The 16616-nt window shown below is 44.8% G+C and overlaps 1 protein-coding gene across 1 annotated transcript in view; it reads left to right on the forward strand.

Annotated features, from left to right (window-relative positions):
• The window catches only part of LOC131266657 (homeobox protein unc-62-like), a 56558-nt gene that overhangs the window by 24605 nt on the left and 15337 nt on the right, over window positions 1-16616 (forward strand). Inside the window, exon 3 of the mRNA XM_058269257.1 lies at window positions 9682-9745. The gene's annotated coding sequence lies outside the window, so the exon portion shown is untranslated. The remainder of the gene's footprint in view (window positions 1-9681; window positions 9746-16616) is intronic.

A 16616-nucleotide genomic window follows, 5' to 3' on the forward strand; every position in this document is an offset into this window, starting at 1 on the left:
TGAGAGTGGACGCACGAACGCACCAGGCTGGGGTAAAAGGCTTTTCCCTTTTTGAAAAACCCGGAGACTATTTTAATCCTCCAAGGCGGCTTCTGTGCCTTCAGACTGTAGGGATTTCGAGCTCCGGGGTACGTCAGCCCTTTTCCGTGACAACATTCAATACCTTCGCTTTCGGAGGGGGACGGGGACGGAAATGTAAACCAACTCCAAGCTAAGCTCCGGCCTAACATTGGATTTTCATTAGTTTTTCTCTAAACAATCAAGAAGAATTTGAGCACAACAAAGAAAACTTACCCGCTGTCTTGGAGGGCCCCCCTTTTGCTTCCCTCCCGAAGCTCATCCGAAAGTTGTAGTGAGCAAGCGTCGTGATGTCGAAATTTCCATTCCATCGATACACGGTTTTCCTTCGGCCTCCCCAATTCACTTTCCTCGGGCCGGCGAATTAAAACCGCCCATTCGCTTTGGAAAATTTCCCCATTCTGTTCCACGGGGGTTTCTCCGGTTTTCCCGTAAACAAAGACACGACGGAAGCCGGGACCATTGTTTTTTTTTTTTCAAAACACTCGTGAAGGCGTTGTGTTTTGACAAAAATTAATTCCATTTTATTCTTTCAGCCCTCGGGAAATGCAAAATCATCATCGGAGCTCAAGGAGATTCCGGAAAGCTGTGTCTTGTTACGCAGGACACATAGAGGGATGGCGAAGAGAGGAAGGGTGATTGTAATACCTAATACCAAGCCGTTGGTACTCCTCAGAACACCGACTCGAGTTTGAGCAAGGTTTTGGAATGGGTTTGTTTTAATTATTCTCTTTTTCCAACTCTCCAACGATGGGCATAATTTTCGTTCGCAATGTTGTTTGGAATTAATTGCAAAATTCAATTGAAACTTGTTTCAAACCGTGTAATGCCTGTGACCCCTGTAATGTTGGAAGAAAGTAATGGAATCCTTCTAATTTGTAAATTCTTGCTTAAATTAAATATCAGTCGCTTTTAATGACGAAAGCTTCCTGATCGAACACACCTTCTCACCGGCTTGGAAAGAAGTGAAAAGCACTTCAACACCAACCGGAAAATGATCCTGAGGAGAGCTTACTCGGTCAGGCTACACACACACTACTGCACCACATTGCACCCACCAGGAGCGATTCTGCAGATACCCCGTCGTTCGCGTCGTCTCGGAAAGGACTCCCAGCTGGGATTAGCGAAACTTTTCCTTTGCCTACTGTCGGCGGCTCCAGTAGACGAGAAAGTTGCCTCCCGATGTCCCAAAAGTGATGAAGAAGCGATCATTATTTAATGGCTCGCCGGTGAGTGCATTAAGTGTACGTGTTTATCAGTAATTTGTGACCATCCTATGGCGTTTTGGAGGCTCTCTTTTAGCCCGAATTTTTATGATAAAGTTTCACGGACAAAGTATGCTTTAATTTTTAAAACACGGACTGCGTTTTATAAAATGTTCTACTTAACAATGTGTAACTATAGAAACTGGTGCGAAAGAAAAGATACTCCCAAAAGGAGAATCGTTCTCGTTCGCTTAATGGGATTCTTTCAAAACCCGCTGAGACATTGCCGGCGACCTTCGCGCAATCGGCCGGAAGTCGTTCCCCTTTCCTCCTCCTATGGCGATCATCAGAGATGCCCCTCGATGTGTCCTCGCCTTCGGTTAATCATCCGAAAAGGTGAAGGCCGCACCAAGCGGGGGAGGGAGGGTAGTCGGGACGGATGTCATTAGGGTTGAGAGTAGATTGCAGACGCGAAGGCTTTCGAGCTGTGATAATGTTTTAAATGGCCCGCGAAAGCGCTAGGGAAAGCGCATCCTGACGTGATGATGTGCAAAAGTACGATAATTTAATGGGATTTATTTAAGAAACGCAGAGCAGTGACCGACTTTTGAGGAGCCAAAATGTTGTTTTTCTTTTCGTCCAAGAGTGCTTTGTTTTTTCTTCTTTCTACCTACTTGGATTGAAACATAAATTTTGCAACGCGTCAGAATGAAAAAATAGGTCCGGAAATAGGTTTTCTTGTGCTATAACCTAGGCAATAAACACCGCTTTTTCCCACCAAAAACTGCAAACTAGAACAGCGCGCGCGCTGCAGCTTTTCCGGGACAATTTTTCCACTTCGACGCGTCGCGATAACACCTCCCATGGCTGGTTGGGATGGAAAAAAGGTGGAAAAGGGCACCAAGGGAGACCGAGTGAAAAGTGTTGTGATGAAAACGGAAATTTTTTCACCACCACCAAATTTTCCGACTTTTGTCGACGGAGGGTTGTCTTCGCGATCGACGGTTTGTCGCATTGAGAAAACTCCGGGCGACCGGAAGTCGTTGAAATTTTCGGTTTGGCGCGCGGAAAAGCTCGAGCTATTTTCGTTCGCCGGGTTGTTTTCTTTTTCCGGGCGGGCATGCCGAAAGCTTCTAGGGAAAGCAAAAGGAAAAACACCGTATTTTGCAAGATACGCATTTCTTTGCGTTGCGGTTGCGTCCGATACGGATTGAAACCAAATATTATTGCGGCCTCCAGTAGCCCCCCGCCCAGGGTGGGGACATTGTATGCGTGTGTGTGTGTGTGTGTGTGCGTATTGTTGCCTTTGGCTTCATTTGGAAGAACGAAGCGAGTGGAAGAAAGAAAAAAAGCTGCTAGAACTGGAAAATAGATCCCCGGAGAGTTTCGGAAGCTTCTTCCTCCTTCCCAACCTGCGGGGCTTTGCATTCCCTTTTCGCCTATGAAAACAGCACACACGCCAAGGGAAATGAAAAGATGAAGCGTAAAAGAATGGAGCTTGGAGAAAGAGGCGAATAAACAAACATTCTTTGATCATGTCTTTTGGAAATGTCGGAAGTTTCGTTTACGGTGCCAGCTCGTCGAAAGTGTGAATGTTTGGACAGCCTTCTTGTGAGGGAGGGAGGGGGAAATAAGTGCAAGCCTTTACCCGACGACATGCTCCACTGTCCTTCGGTTCTCGGACGACACTCTGGAAGCCCGTCGCGTTGACATTCCAATTGGCATCGGGTAGTCTCTCGCACCAAAGTGGTGGAAAACTTCAATGAAACCATCTCATGTTTGTGCTTCTAATATTGGCAGGTTCTTTTTGTGGTATTTTATTTCAGCACACTAAGATATTATTTATTTTATACCTTTTCTTCTTTTCCTTACGCTTAAATGTCCTAATTGGCATCAAACGAATAGCTGTTTTCGCTTTAGACTAGATTTCTAGAATAAACCGAGTTGTTTTTAAAACAACCGGAAAAGTCTTAAGAAATGAGACCCCTTCTCGATAGCCTGAAAGCAAGAGAGGGGTAGAATTTTGACAGCGACATCTGCATACTTGAAATTCCCCCTCTTTTCCACTGCACAACCTCAAAAACCCTCCACTTCGTAGGATGTTCTAGTTGATTTCTAAAGCCTTTCCCTTCGTTTGGACTTCGAGCTCGTTTCTTTACTTTTGCAATGCCTCCGTAATTTTTCCGATGCTTCTCGTATCGGCCAGGGATCTTGGAACACAATCTTTGGGCAAAACCAGATGAGTGAACGTTCCCGTTTTGTAGCCACCAGCAGCCAGATATAGACAACACTCTATCGGGGACAGAAGGCAACGCGAAGGAGGAGCGAAGAAGAAAAGCGATCTCGGGGAAAGCGGTTTCCATCGACACGCTCTGTTGTCCGCTCGCCGAGCAGCGGTGGTTCCTATTTAATTATTTACGAACGATTTGAATTTGAATTTTCTTCTGCACCGAACCGAAAGTTCCACCACGACCAAAGCATCATCGTTGTCCGCCGTTTTCTTCGCCAGCGCTTTTCTTTCGTGCTTCTCTCCGGTGTCATTTCACGCTCTCCCCCGGTATCTCGAGGTTAGGGGAAGCGAGAGGGGACGTCTGGGGGTTTTTCCTACACATCCCCAAAGATCCTTTTGGCAGCAGAAAGGGGGAACGCAAGGAAAACTGGGAAAACTTTGGGACCGATCTTTTCCCATCGGCATCATTTTCTCCTGCCCGACTCCGCGCTGTATCTCTCCGATTGGCCATTATGCGATGCCTCGCCAGAAAACAACTCTCCCCTCCCCCCGGCATCCACAGCCTTTTCCTGCTCCTTCTGTGAGTTTCCGCTGGCGCTTGTTGTTATCATGGTTCTCGCCCAGTTTTTCTGCTCGACGCACTATTTCGGGGTGTTTGTATACAATGTTTCATCTTATTTTCCTAATTCTTGCAGTCTCCGAGCATCAGATGTCTCGCCTTGTTGTTTTCCTCGCCTCTTCGGTCCTCCTCCTCCTTCGGTGTGTTCATTTTCATGCAAAAGACGAAACCAAGACCCGGAGCGTGTTGTTTGGAAGCGGAAAATGTTGCCTTCCTGAAGCTGCGGCGGCGGCGAGGTTTGCGAGCCGGGGGGAATTGGTTCTTCACGCCCGATAAAAGCGGCAACAGAACGGAAGGAAAAGGACAACATGGTGGTGGTATTGGGGGGAGGGGAGAGAAAATCGACAACCAAGCGTCGGAGCGGGATCGAAATGGAAAAGGACATTCACACAGTTTCGTTTTGGTTTCGGGTTGATTTTGCGGGGGGTTACGTTGTGTGTTGTTTGTTGCGGAGAATTTATGAATTGTGAAAATGAACGCATTCAACCGATGGGGAACCTCCAAGAGAAAGGCGCAAGGCAAACAAACGCGACAATGCGTTCCGAAAGCTAAATTGACACCCAGTGGAAAAAGGAAGAAAGTGAACGAAACATTAAATGATGCTCGAAACAACCGGAGTTTTGTATGAATATTTCGGATGTTTTTCGTTGTCGAAACTCACATACACACTTTTTCTCCATCCCTTCTAGAAAAATTCTAGAAACTTGGCGTCGTTTTTGCTACTTCAGTTTTGACAACATTTTTCAGACACCACAACCCCACTCCAAACCATGCGATATTTATCCGGCGCCAAAATGTTGATCACTTTCGGAATCTTTAAAAAGGCGACAGCACGAAAAAAACCCTCCGTTCTCAGTTCTTTTCTCGGAACCCATTTTTACCCAACGTGAAAAAGAATTCTCACAAAAATCTCAGCACTTTCAGCTTTCTTTCCAAGATAAGAGCTTTTTCTTTGGCTATGCAAACTATTTCTTCTTTGCTTTCCTCCTTCTTTTTGTTTGGGTAATTTAAATTGGCTAAGCTAGACACTTCGTCCCGCGCTTCGAGAGATCCCATGTTTCGCGTTATTGGGAAAATTTCAGCATTTTTAAGCTTTGGCTTTGGCTTCCTTTTGGTTTCTTTTTTTGGGAATCTACGTGACCTTACAAGGCCAGAAACTTTCCCGCTCAAATAAGCTTATTCAACGGTGGATTTTATGTAAATGCAAATGTTGTTGTTCAACTTTGGAGTCTCTGTATCCGAGGTTCGTCATGGTGAAAATGTATAATCCAACCAAATCTCGTTTTTCTTTAAGAAACACTAGCTTTATTTCAATTGAATATTAAAATATTAGGTCCCAACTGTCTATATCTATCTTATCTACAACATATAAAATTTAGCAAAGTGCGCTTACAACTTGTAAGGCTTTAAGTTGTACAATATCAAGTTGTATGCAAGTGTGCTATGGAACCAGTAACCTGCTGCTGGAATGGGAAAAACTAGTCAAACCAACAATCCTGCAACAGAAGAACAGAATTAGCGTCTTCATGATCGGTCTTGATGCTCTTTGTTCTTTATTTGAAGTCACTAACTTGCCACGGATGTTTTTACTTTACTTTTAATACGCACGGATGTAAGCGTATTTACTGTTGACGAAAAGTATCGAACAGCTGTTCCCATTACATAGCATTGATTGCTATAGCAACCAGCTTGATTTGGGAAAGTGTAAGGATACTTGGATTAACCAAAATATTGTTCATGTCGAAATTGTGTTTTGAAGTCGGTCACTTAAAAAATACGTAGTGCAGCCCGTGTAACCGGGCAAATGAGCTAGTATGATTCAAAAATTCCCTCTTCAGAACAGGTTTCCGATCTCTTAGGCCGAATAATTGTTAGGTGAAACCTCCAAACCAAAGGCTCAAAACCAGTAGCAGTACAACAGCATCGGAAGAGGTGGCGCTAAATGCAACGGCAAACAACAACCCCGGTTGTCCGAAACTGGACACGACGAAAAATTAGGAAGGATTACGAGAAGCTTCTCTAAAAATATCAACAGCTTGTGACATGTGCACGTTGGAAATAGGCATCGCTAAATGGCTTCCGAGGATGGCAGAGGGTTCGGCTTCACCTGTGTGTTGCCTATTTTCGATTGCTGAAGAATGTCTTACTCAACACAACATTTTTGGAAGCCAACCCTCTGCTATGCCGAAGACCTCCATCTCCAAAAAGGAGTTTGCGTACCCAGTGTGTGATTGACACTGACTGTTAGCGCCTTGTTTAATGTGTTGTTAAACATCCATCACCGAGTGGGTTTGGTCCAACACCAATGAGAAGGAGGCCTGAGAACTCACTTCACCACTGGTGGTTGGCTTGCTTTTTCCTACCTGGGCCTATGATAATGAGTTCGGTCTATTGATGGTCAGCGGTCGAAGGTATTTTCGAATAGAAACCCACGCGGAAAGCGCCGAGTTAATGATTTGTTTAAACCGGCCAGCAAATATCGTTTGCCGGTCGATAATCGCTAACGATCACGAAACCGGTGGAGCACATGAGCGAAGCCGACATGAGAAGGGAACTGTTATTTGTGGAGTGGTGATAATAAGGCTCGTAGCAGCAACAGGTCCCTTCGAGGGAGTATGCTGAAAATAAATCATGAGGTTTGTAGTAAGGAATACACGAATGTCCGAGGATAGAATCGAGACATCGTCATTTGGTTGTCTAATTGCGTCGTACAAAATGTTCATCCACAGAGAGGACAGAAGTATCAAGACCTTTAGTTTTAATTACTCTAAATTGGTTGAAAGGAAATTCCCAATAATTTGCCATCGTCTCTAGATTGATACACACCGATGTTACAGCCTCAGATGACTCGTCCGACACGTCCAAACACGCTTCAAGTCAAGCGAACGCCTCGTTGTCGAGCGTGTCGAGAAAAGTCATCGGTGACGACGGAGGACTGGACCAACGCTTTGGCGGACGGTGTCTCATTTCGTCAAATTATCATCCCCCACGGTCCAATGCTCCCGATGTTCGGCAGGCGCATGCCGACTTTCACGCACGAGGAGGAGGGTATCGAGAATTATGTCGCCAGTGTAAATAACGGATTATACGCATCCTGCGCGCTAATGGAAGGGCATGACTTTGCCCGGGGCGTAATTTAGCTTTTTCCATATCTCGCACGCCGTATCGTCCGTTTGTTTTTTTCGGAAGGAATGGGGACCAAGGGACGGGTACAAGTGGGGGCAGGACATCAGGAGGGAGTAGACGATTCGAGCTGATATCGCAGAAGAGAAAGCAAGCGGACGGACCTCCGATCCGACGGCCTCGTGATGTTGGAGGATAACGTGCGTTTTGACTCAGTTGAACGAGAGAGAGAGAGAGAGAGAGGGAGATTTGTGACCGACGTCCCCGCGATTGCTGAAATGTTTGACTCCGGGAGAAGTACGACGAGATGATGAGATCGGTCGTGGAGGGGTGGGGGGGGGGGGGAACGAAATCCATGTAAAACGTGTCCGGAATGTTTACTACCGTTAATAGTTTTTCGAAAACCGTTTCAGCGCCAACAGGGGCGAGAACCGTTCTAACGCACGAATCGGACGTACGTTCCACGATGCCTTGGGGCGAAGGAAGCAAGCCAGAGGGAAAGGCTTTGGATTTGGAAGAGCCGATGGTGTGATACCGAATGCACCGCAAGAAGCATTCTTCTAAGAGGAGAATTCTAGACGAAACCCTGAAGAAGCAGTTCTAAAATCCCAGGACGCGTCCGATTATGATGACGATTCACGAAGGGATCTCCCGCAACTCCAAGATCATCACTTCGCAAGTTTTTTTTTTATTATTCGCGAGCGATTTCTTTACTTGGCACGCAATGCGCTGCATTTAACACTTAACCCTTGAATGCCACTGAGTATTCAAATCGAAGGTTACGTAAATATAAATTTGCAAGAAGATAAATTTGGCTATGAAATGTAAGTTGGAGGATCATCTAAAATCAAAGCAATCGTTGGATCATTCAAATAGTGAGAGACCACGATTTATGTCGAATGTTAATACTGGGGTTCGATCCGTATAATGGAATGTTACAATAGGTAGAGAGAACAGTTCAAAAGCATAGGGGATATTTTCAATCAGTTGAGAGAACTTTGCAATCGTATAGGGGAATGTGTTAGACAGCTAGGGGAATCGTGCAAATCCACCGGAGAGCTTTGAAGCTGGTTCGGGGGACGAGCTGCTAACTTCACAAAACTCATCGTTTTTATGCCAAGGAATGATATAACTTTGAATAATTAAATATTTGAAAATCGTATAAATTGTTTTCTACTAAAATACAACAATATTCTTCGATTTTTCAGCTTTTTTTTCGATTTGTTACCAACGGTTCTGTCAAACAATCGATCCGCTGCGGTAAACGCAAAGTGACAAGTCAATGTGTAACATTCTACGTGAGGTTCTCGAGTGTACGAGTGTAAACTAGTTGATGTAGAAATCGAAGACACAACTTTTAATGAAATTAATGGACGAGTAAAAATACACAGTAATCAATTTACTTTTCTTGTGTGAACGTACAGGGGATCAAAGGAAACAAACAAACTACAATAAACGAAGACTTTTGTGAGGTTGACAACTTGCTCCCCTAACCGATCGCAAAGCTCCCCGCTTGGTTTGCACTATTCCATTAGCTGTCTGACACATTCCCCTATATGATTGCAAAGTTCTCTCAACCGGTTGAAAATATCCCCTATGCTTTAAAAATGTTCTCTCTACCTATTGTAACATTCCATTGTATGAATCGAAACCCTGTATAAGGGTTCAATTTAGAACAATTCAACGAAACCAATCACAATGACCAACTCCCCGGACACAAAACAATGCACAATAGTCATGGAAAGACCGAAGTCGAAATAAAAATGGTGACGTTTTGTTGTCACTCGTGAGTATGTTTTGGAGTTCTTTCCGTTCGGTTGTTGTTGGTTGGTTTTCGATGGAGTCGATTAAAAATGCACGTCATGGCGTCACGAATTTCACTCGCTTCTATCGAGTTCTAAAGGGTGGAAAGGGAAAACCTTACAATCCCTAGTACCATCGGATACCCGTCCGCCGCCATACCGCCGTTCGTGAGCCACGAGATATTGGTTTTCTTTTATTTTTACGATGAAATATCCTTCGCATTCGCACGCGGCGTCGACCACGTTCGTGGAACAATATCGTTTTGACAGTTCATCTTCCCGGCGGCTATATTAAGAAGCGAAGGAAAGTCATAAAAAGGAAATGAAAAACGAGATTCAATGTCAACGGGCGCGCTGCCACTTTTTATGTTTTGTCGTACCCAACGATATTTATGCGCGCGCGTTCGCGTTAGTTATGATGTACAAATGGGCAAATAAAATGTCATTATTCATAAACCAAACGCGCCGGAACTGCTTTTCCTTTGCTTGTTGAAAGCTGACCCAACCCTCCGAACACCGTTTGTTACGATTTAATGAGCACATGAGTGGAGAGCTCTCCACTCCGTTTGCCTTTTATACCTCTCCAATTAACTGTTACATTCTTCGTTCTGTTTGTTTTTCCAGGACCTTTTCCCAACCGCTGCCCGCCACCGGATTTGCCAGTAAATTTGTCAAATTTAATTGAGCGGTAAGTCAGAAGAAGGACCGTTTGAACTTTCTCACTCGAGGGTGAAACTTTTCGCACACAGTTTCAAGTTAATTTCAAACTCTCAGCGGAATTTCTTTGAATTCTGTTGCTTCCCACAGTTTAGTTACGTCCTTCCTGCCAAACAGAACCTACGACAAGGGGATGATAATTGTTTAATTTTTTGCAATAACCTTCTCTTTAGTATTTTCACAACCAGAAAAAAAACGGAAGCAAAAATAATTGAACGTGATGAAATTCAGTGATCGTAAAAATCTGGATCTAATTTTGGTCCCGTAGCTTTGCTTTACGTGCCGAATAAGAATATTCTTGGTACGTAGCGTGTCTCGTTCCCCCGAAAAGTCAACCCGTTTTCCCACAAGAACCAGTACGGCCTTTTCCTTCAGCAATAATTAAAAGGCGTTGGAGTTAGTCGACGCGCTTCAAACGCTTCACTATTTTTCATCAGATTACTAAGCCAATTCTCTCAAACCAAGCTCGGGTCAAAGGAACAATCACAGAGGAGAACAGTTTACGTCTGGGCCAAGTTCGTTTGACCAGCAAAAACCCTTTTTTCCGTTCCTTGGTGGGGCGACATTTTTCGCAACCTTTTTCCTTTATTTCACCGTCCTTTCGCCATTGGGGGGCGACAAAATAATGGAAAGGATGGAACGCGTGAATTGACTTCGTTACGACTTCATTTCAATTAGATGAGATTTTTGGTAGCAATGGTGACTACGATTGTGCCGAGGGAAATGCTGAGTTCGGCGTTGGCATTTGTGCTTCTGTGTTTTTTTTTCATAAGTGGTGTAGATGTTAGTAAAAGTTTTTAACATTTCAGATTTCAGTTCACCCGCCTGCTTTGTGGTTTTGGGTGTGTTTGTTAAAACTAAACAAACTTTGTCACGAGAGATAAGCGCACACGTACGATCGTAAATAATGGTAACATACGTTTCACTTGAACAACATTGTTTCAAACGCTTTTCATGTTCGCAAAAGAAGGAAAGAGAAAACACAATCGTGTTATCGAAGGATCACCGAAAAAAGCTGGAGTTTTGCGGTCCGCCCCGAAGTCTATCACCGAACGCTGTTGTGCGGGTCGTTCCTTAACTATTCAAACGATTTTCCGGATGACACTTTTACCCTCTCCGGTCGAAGTTGATCTGAATTTCTGAGTTGTTGGTGTGTTTTTTTTTTATTTTTTGTTAATGTTCCTCCTTTTCAGCCACTTCAGCGTTGATGTTCCGGTAAACTCCTCGCACGAATCCACGCTTGGCTCTTAATCCGTTTGGGAAGAAACCGGTAAAACACACACAAAAAGTGGAAGACATAAGGAGGCAAAAACCTGCACATTTCACTCTTGGCGTCACCGCATGGAGGCGAATCCGTTTTGCCCGGCGCAAAGTTTTTCGCCCCGCGCACTCTTCTTTTTGTTTTTGTGGGCGCGCGTCACGCCGAGAAGAAGAACGTGGCCTCTCCCGGGTGCCTTAGAAGGGTTCGGGGGAAAGTGGCCGGAGGGTGCGCGAGGGCAAAAGCAATAAAAACGACCGTACAAACACTAATATATGAACGATGCTGTGATGCCAGATGAATGAAGGGATGTGCCAGAAAGGGGGTGGGGGGTCCAACTCCGGGGCCGAATCAGCAACAGCATGTGGTTTTAATGTGATTTTTACACAAAAATATGATTTACTGGCACTTGTATAACTTTCTTCCCCCCACCCGCCCTCCCACCCTGCACTGTCTTATCCGCAAGAGGGTGCTGCCTTTTTGTGCGCCAGTTTTTCCTTTTTCGTTTGGCCTTTTCTGCACTCAAGCAAATTCTTTTCCATTTGCCTGGATGAAGTTTCCGTCCCCCCTGTGCCCCTTTTCATATATCGTTTTTCCTTCGGTGCGATCGGCGGAAATAACTCACATTCCTATCGCGCTTGTTGGTTGGTTCGGTGTAAGCATTGTCTCGCAGTGGTAGTACCACCGGCGCCCTTATTTTCCCATTAAATAGTGACCATCTTGGGCCCCGGTTTTGCCTCCTTCAAGGACGCACGATTTGCGATGGTGCTGCCCTTGTCGTCAAACCCCCAACCCAACGACGAACCCGGCCTCTGTTCATTTGCCGTCAGTTTTAGTCTCCGCACTACATTTGTATGTGTTTATTCCTTCTTTTTTTTTTGTTCCCTAAAAATCCATTCTTCTGTACATCCGCAGCATAATTGTGTACGACATGGCAGAATGTGTTTTTCTCCCCCGTCGTCCGTTCGCAGCTTAATGACCCTTCGGGCGTGTCTTCGGGAGGGTCATGGCAAACGCGGGGGAAAAAAGGTCCAACTATGACTCGTCCCGGGGTATTTTCTTTCTCGGCAAGCGACCAGCCTCCAACAGGGTGATTCCGATGTCAATTGGTGGATTATTGGCACATAAATCATAGCATGGCCTCTCGGGCCGTCCGACGTTTTTCTTTATTGTGCACAACGCGCATTACATTCTGGTTGTAATCGGAAAATATCGTCTGCTAGAAGGGTTTATTTTTTGCTTTCGTGGAGCATGGATTGTTTTTCCCAAGGATTTTTTACCTACAACTTTTTTAAACATTAAATTAAGGATACTGTAGGGATTGTGCCGAGCTAGATGAATATATAGAATAATAATAATAATGAACGAATTGATCAAAATAATAAACGAAGGAATTTCGAATGTGAGGCAACTAAAAATTAAAAATGAAATCATTCGCTAGATAGTTGGCAACGAAAATTGGAAGATCGATGGCCTACTACTGAACCGAGATGGATCTGCATATTGAAAAAGATGGAACAAAGTAGACATTGAAAAATTGGGGAGGTTTGAACCATTCAGTCTTGTAATTGATTTTGACAAGAGTGGATGGAGATTGTATAAATAAAATAAGCTAAGAGAGGAAAAATAGTCGAATTTGGTATTTCAAATATATATATATAGAGAAATGTTTCGTGGAGATCACAACAGATACCTGAGACAATTGCCAAAAATTTCGTTAAACATGATTCTGCTTCTATTTGAGGCACATGAAAGGTTCATCGGAGGTTTCCCTTTACCTTCGCTAACATTTCCCAGGAGGAACAACACTTTAGACTAAAAGCAAACCTTGTTCGAGATTGTTGCGGTAGCGTCAATTAAGCCAATTTTAATGTAAAACATGTGCCACAGCACAGCCGAGCAAGCGAGACATGAAAAGTCACTTTCACCAATCGTAAAGGAGTTTCATGTTGTGATTTTCATCTTTTCCTTATAAGCCCTCATAACGTGTGTTGTAATTATTCTATTTTTGTTATTAAAAGTATGAACTTTCGATGCCTAGAACTTTTGTTTCGTATTAGTTTGGCAAGCTGGACCAACCATCTAATTTGCATGCAAAATTGTCACTTGCCTAGCGATCCCCCATCCACACAATTGACCCCCTGCGACTTTCGGATTTACGGCTGGCCTAGGCCGGAAAAACTTTCCCAATCAATTGATCCCGGCCTAAATTTGAAAAAAGAAGAGGGAAAAAATTTCTAAAACTACGTGAATTGCTGTATCATCCCCCCGAAAAGCTGCGTTCCTTTGGTCAAAGTCCGGCTCTTTTGTATGGGACAATATCCTGAGTGGGGAAGGTGTGTGGAAGAGAGGAATGGCAAAGGGTAAAAAGCATGTAATGGGCATTCGGGGCCTCCGGGGGTGCTGCTGCTCTGTGGTACGGCATCGATAAAATGCGATCCTCCTATTTAGTTATGAACCGAACGTCATCAAAATCTCCGCCTCAGGGCTGCCTGGGAGAAACGGATTGAATGGTTGAGGGAGGGAGGCTCGGGGGAAGGGCTAGAGATTATCAGAACTCTCTCCATAAACTCCCCCGGTCCACAAAACCCCGGCCTATTTGGTGTCGTCCTTTCATCGAGAGACATCAACGAACCCAACTCCTCAGATCTTCCTCCTTCCGACGTGTCGACGTGTCTCTTTCGTTGGTGAATATGGCGAATATGGTCTCTAACGTCAAAACGAATTTTGGGACTTTGGGTGGAAATTGCGTTGGGCATTAACACAGGGGGCGTCGACGTCGGGCCCGGGGGAGAGGTACCTCGGGGGAGCAGAGTGTTGGAGACGAACGTTCTTTCAGGGATTTGGGCTTCATTTCATTTGTAGTCATTCAATTTACTCGTTCCCCCAGAACGACGACCCCTTTTTGGAATGCTTTGGAAAGTGCGGTGGTGGGGCAGTGTGATTACCGGTATTAGAAGTGGTGGGCGAGCTGTAGAACCCGGTCCTCGATCGGTAATCTTTCTATCGGGCTCGATAAGCATCCCCGCTGGTGCCAGGTTTTAGAAAGTGAGGCACTCATCTGGACGAGGAGTTGCATCCTGTTTGAAGTTCTTTTAGTCCTAGTAATTCTTTGTTGTTTGTTGTAGACGATGTTGTTGCTTAACAAAAAATTAACAAATAATCTAATTGACACACAGAGAAGGTTGTCGTTAGATATAATTTTTGTGGAAATTATAAGAGTTCCAAATGAGTAGGCTATTGTGTATAAGAACTTGAAGAATTTGGAGAACATGGGCGCCTTTAAATTTATCCAATATTTTATTCGAATACGTCCAGCTCAAGTTCAATTTAATTAAACCAAATCATGCTTTCGAGCTTTGACTAACATGCCTCAGACCTAACACTAGCTTTTCGCCTCACAGATATCCTTCCGATTACCTCCGGTGTTTGGTCCACACATTCTAGCCGCAATGAGTACAACTCCTAGCTTAGCCGGGGGCTATGGCGAACCAGCTTTGTCCCTAATTGGATAATCTGAATCTTTATAAATAATTGAATATTCCGATTTGCTCGCCCTGCGCCCCCCTTCCCCGCTTCCCCGGACCCCCCCCGGCTCGGGTAGTTTCCCCAATTTTATGGATGAGATCGTCCACACGGAGTAAGGCACCAGTTAGTTTGGTGTTGTTTTTTTTCTCTCCCTCCCCCATGCGCTCCCCGTTGGTAGCCCGAAAGCCCCAAACCAATGCCAAAAGGTGACCATTTCGTTAGGGGGGGGGGGTCGAATAATGAGATTATATTTTTGCGTGTGACGAGAAAATCGTGCAGCTTTGGGATTGCGTTTCGGTGGGTTTTTTTTTCGTTGAAGTCAATTTTCGCCTTTCTTTTCTCTGCCGGTCGCCTTGGCACGAAGGACGATTGCGTGCCACGAACGCACGCTGATGGAGGCAAGAACATTTCGTGGTTCTAGCGAGGGGAAAAGCTACACGTGAACGAACGAGGTAATTCAAACCAGAAAGTCTACCGAAGGCAGAAAGATGCTTACTTTTTTGGTCATACTTTCACTATGGCTTGGGTGAGTGCCTGAGTAAAGGTGCTCAGTAAGCCTTTCGGGAGATTGAGGGAACGGATTGGCATAATTGACGGGCAATTCCATCACATAAGCCCAGTTCTGGACGACATTCATGACAGAGGCATTCAGATAACATGTATCTGATAACGAATGACCTAGGAGTTTGTCTCCACATGTGTGATTCATCTACTCCCAACCACTGATTGGAAATATTTATCTCTTTTACAAATTTATTAGAGCATAAGTTGGTCCTTCGGACACATCAGAAATCGTTGATCCAAGCACGATCATACATTTTCCTTATTCTATATTTTGGCTGCACTATGCTGGATGGAAAATCACTCATCGAAAGGCAGAGCCGCATCCTAAGCTATCTCCTCCTCGTGCCTTTCTCGCGTCGTTGTTGTCTCACTTCTCCAACAGCGTCGGTTTTTTCGTCTTCGCCCTCCTCCGTGGCGGGAATATTTTCTATATTAAAGGTAACATTTGCGTTTTATTGCACTTTTCCTCCGCTTTATTCCCCCGTCCGGCTGACATCCTTCCCTTCCCTTCCTTCGCTCCTTTCCTTTGAGTTTCGTTTTTCCGCTGACGAAATTCCGATCGCATGCAGCCACCACCCGGCGACTTTGACTTTTCCTTGCGGTTCAGGGTGATTCTGCTTACCCATTCCGAACAGGGCCGACCTCCAGTTTTGCCTCCCCCTCCTAGCCTTGCTCTCTCTCTTTCTCTTTTCTAATTTCCTCCTCTTCTCGCTCGCCGTCCTCCTTCAAACTCATCCTTTATCATTGAAATCTGGTTTCGGTGGTGCAACTTCTTCGCTTCAATCCGTCGCTTGCTCGTGATGGTGATTCCGTTCGTTCTTTTTCCCCCGTCCTTTACCCTCCAGGAGCCATGGTATCCTTGGCCGCGCAGGATAGGGATGCTTTGAATGGCAATGGCTGGCCACACTCACAGCAAGAAGTTCTTTCATCAAACATCGACTTCCGCTCGACGGCCCTGTGTGTCGGTGTGTGTGTGTGTGTGTGTCGGTGCACAACATCATCACGTTCCGCCACACGACGTGCGCCACACATTTGCCCACTGTGCCCCACTGATGGCAAAAAAAAGGCAAAAGGTGGCCAGCCGGGAGTTTTATTTCTTCCAGCAAATGATAGCTTTCCGCCGTTGCAGAATGCTTCGGTTGTTTGTGGGTTTTCGCTGGTCCACGTGCGTTTTGTTCACTATGTTTGCAGTCGCGTGATTTAAGGTCTTCAGCATTTTCCTACTACGAACGAAGCGAGCGAAAAATCAGATAGTTTTTTCTTGTCGCGCCGAAGGTTGAGGTTTTCCAGACACACTTAATCCGGATGAAAAATGCATGATGTGATTTTTAGTGCACTGAGACGAATGGTGGTAGAAATTTCTGAAAGTTGTTTTGGTTAAAATGGAAAAAATGCAAAGAGAAATGTTAGTACTTAGCTTGAACTGGCGTAAATGTTTCTAATGCAAACAAGAGAAACGATCTCAACAAAATTCTTTTGAATCTATTTTCAA

This window comes from Anopheles coustani, chromosome 2 (assembly GCF_943734705.1).
Source record: "Anopheles coustani chromosome 2, idAnoCousDA_361_x.2, whole genome shotgun sequence".
Classification (NCBI taxonomy): domain Eukaryota; kingdom Metazoa; phylum Arthropoda; class Insecta; order Diptera; family Culicidae; genus Anopheles; species Anopheles coustani.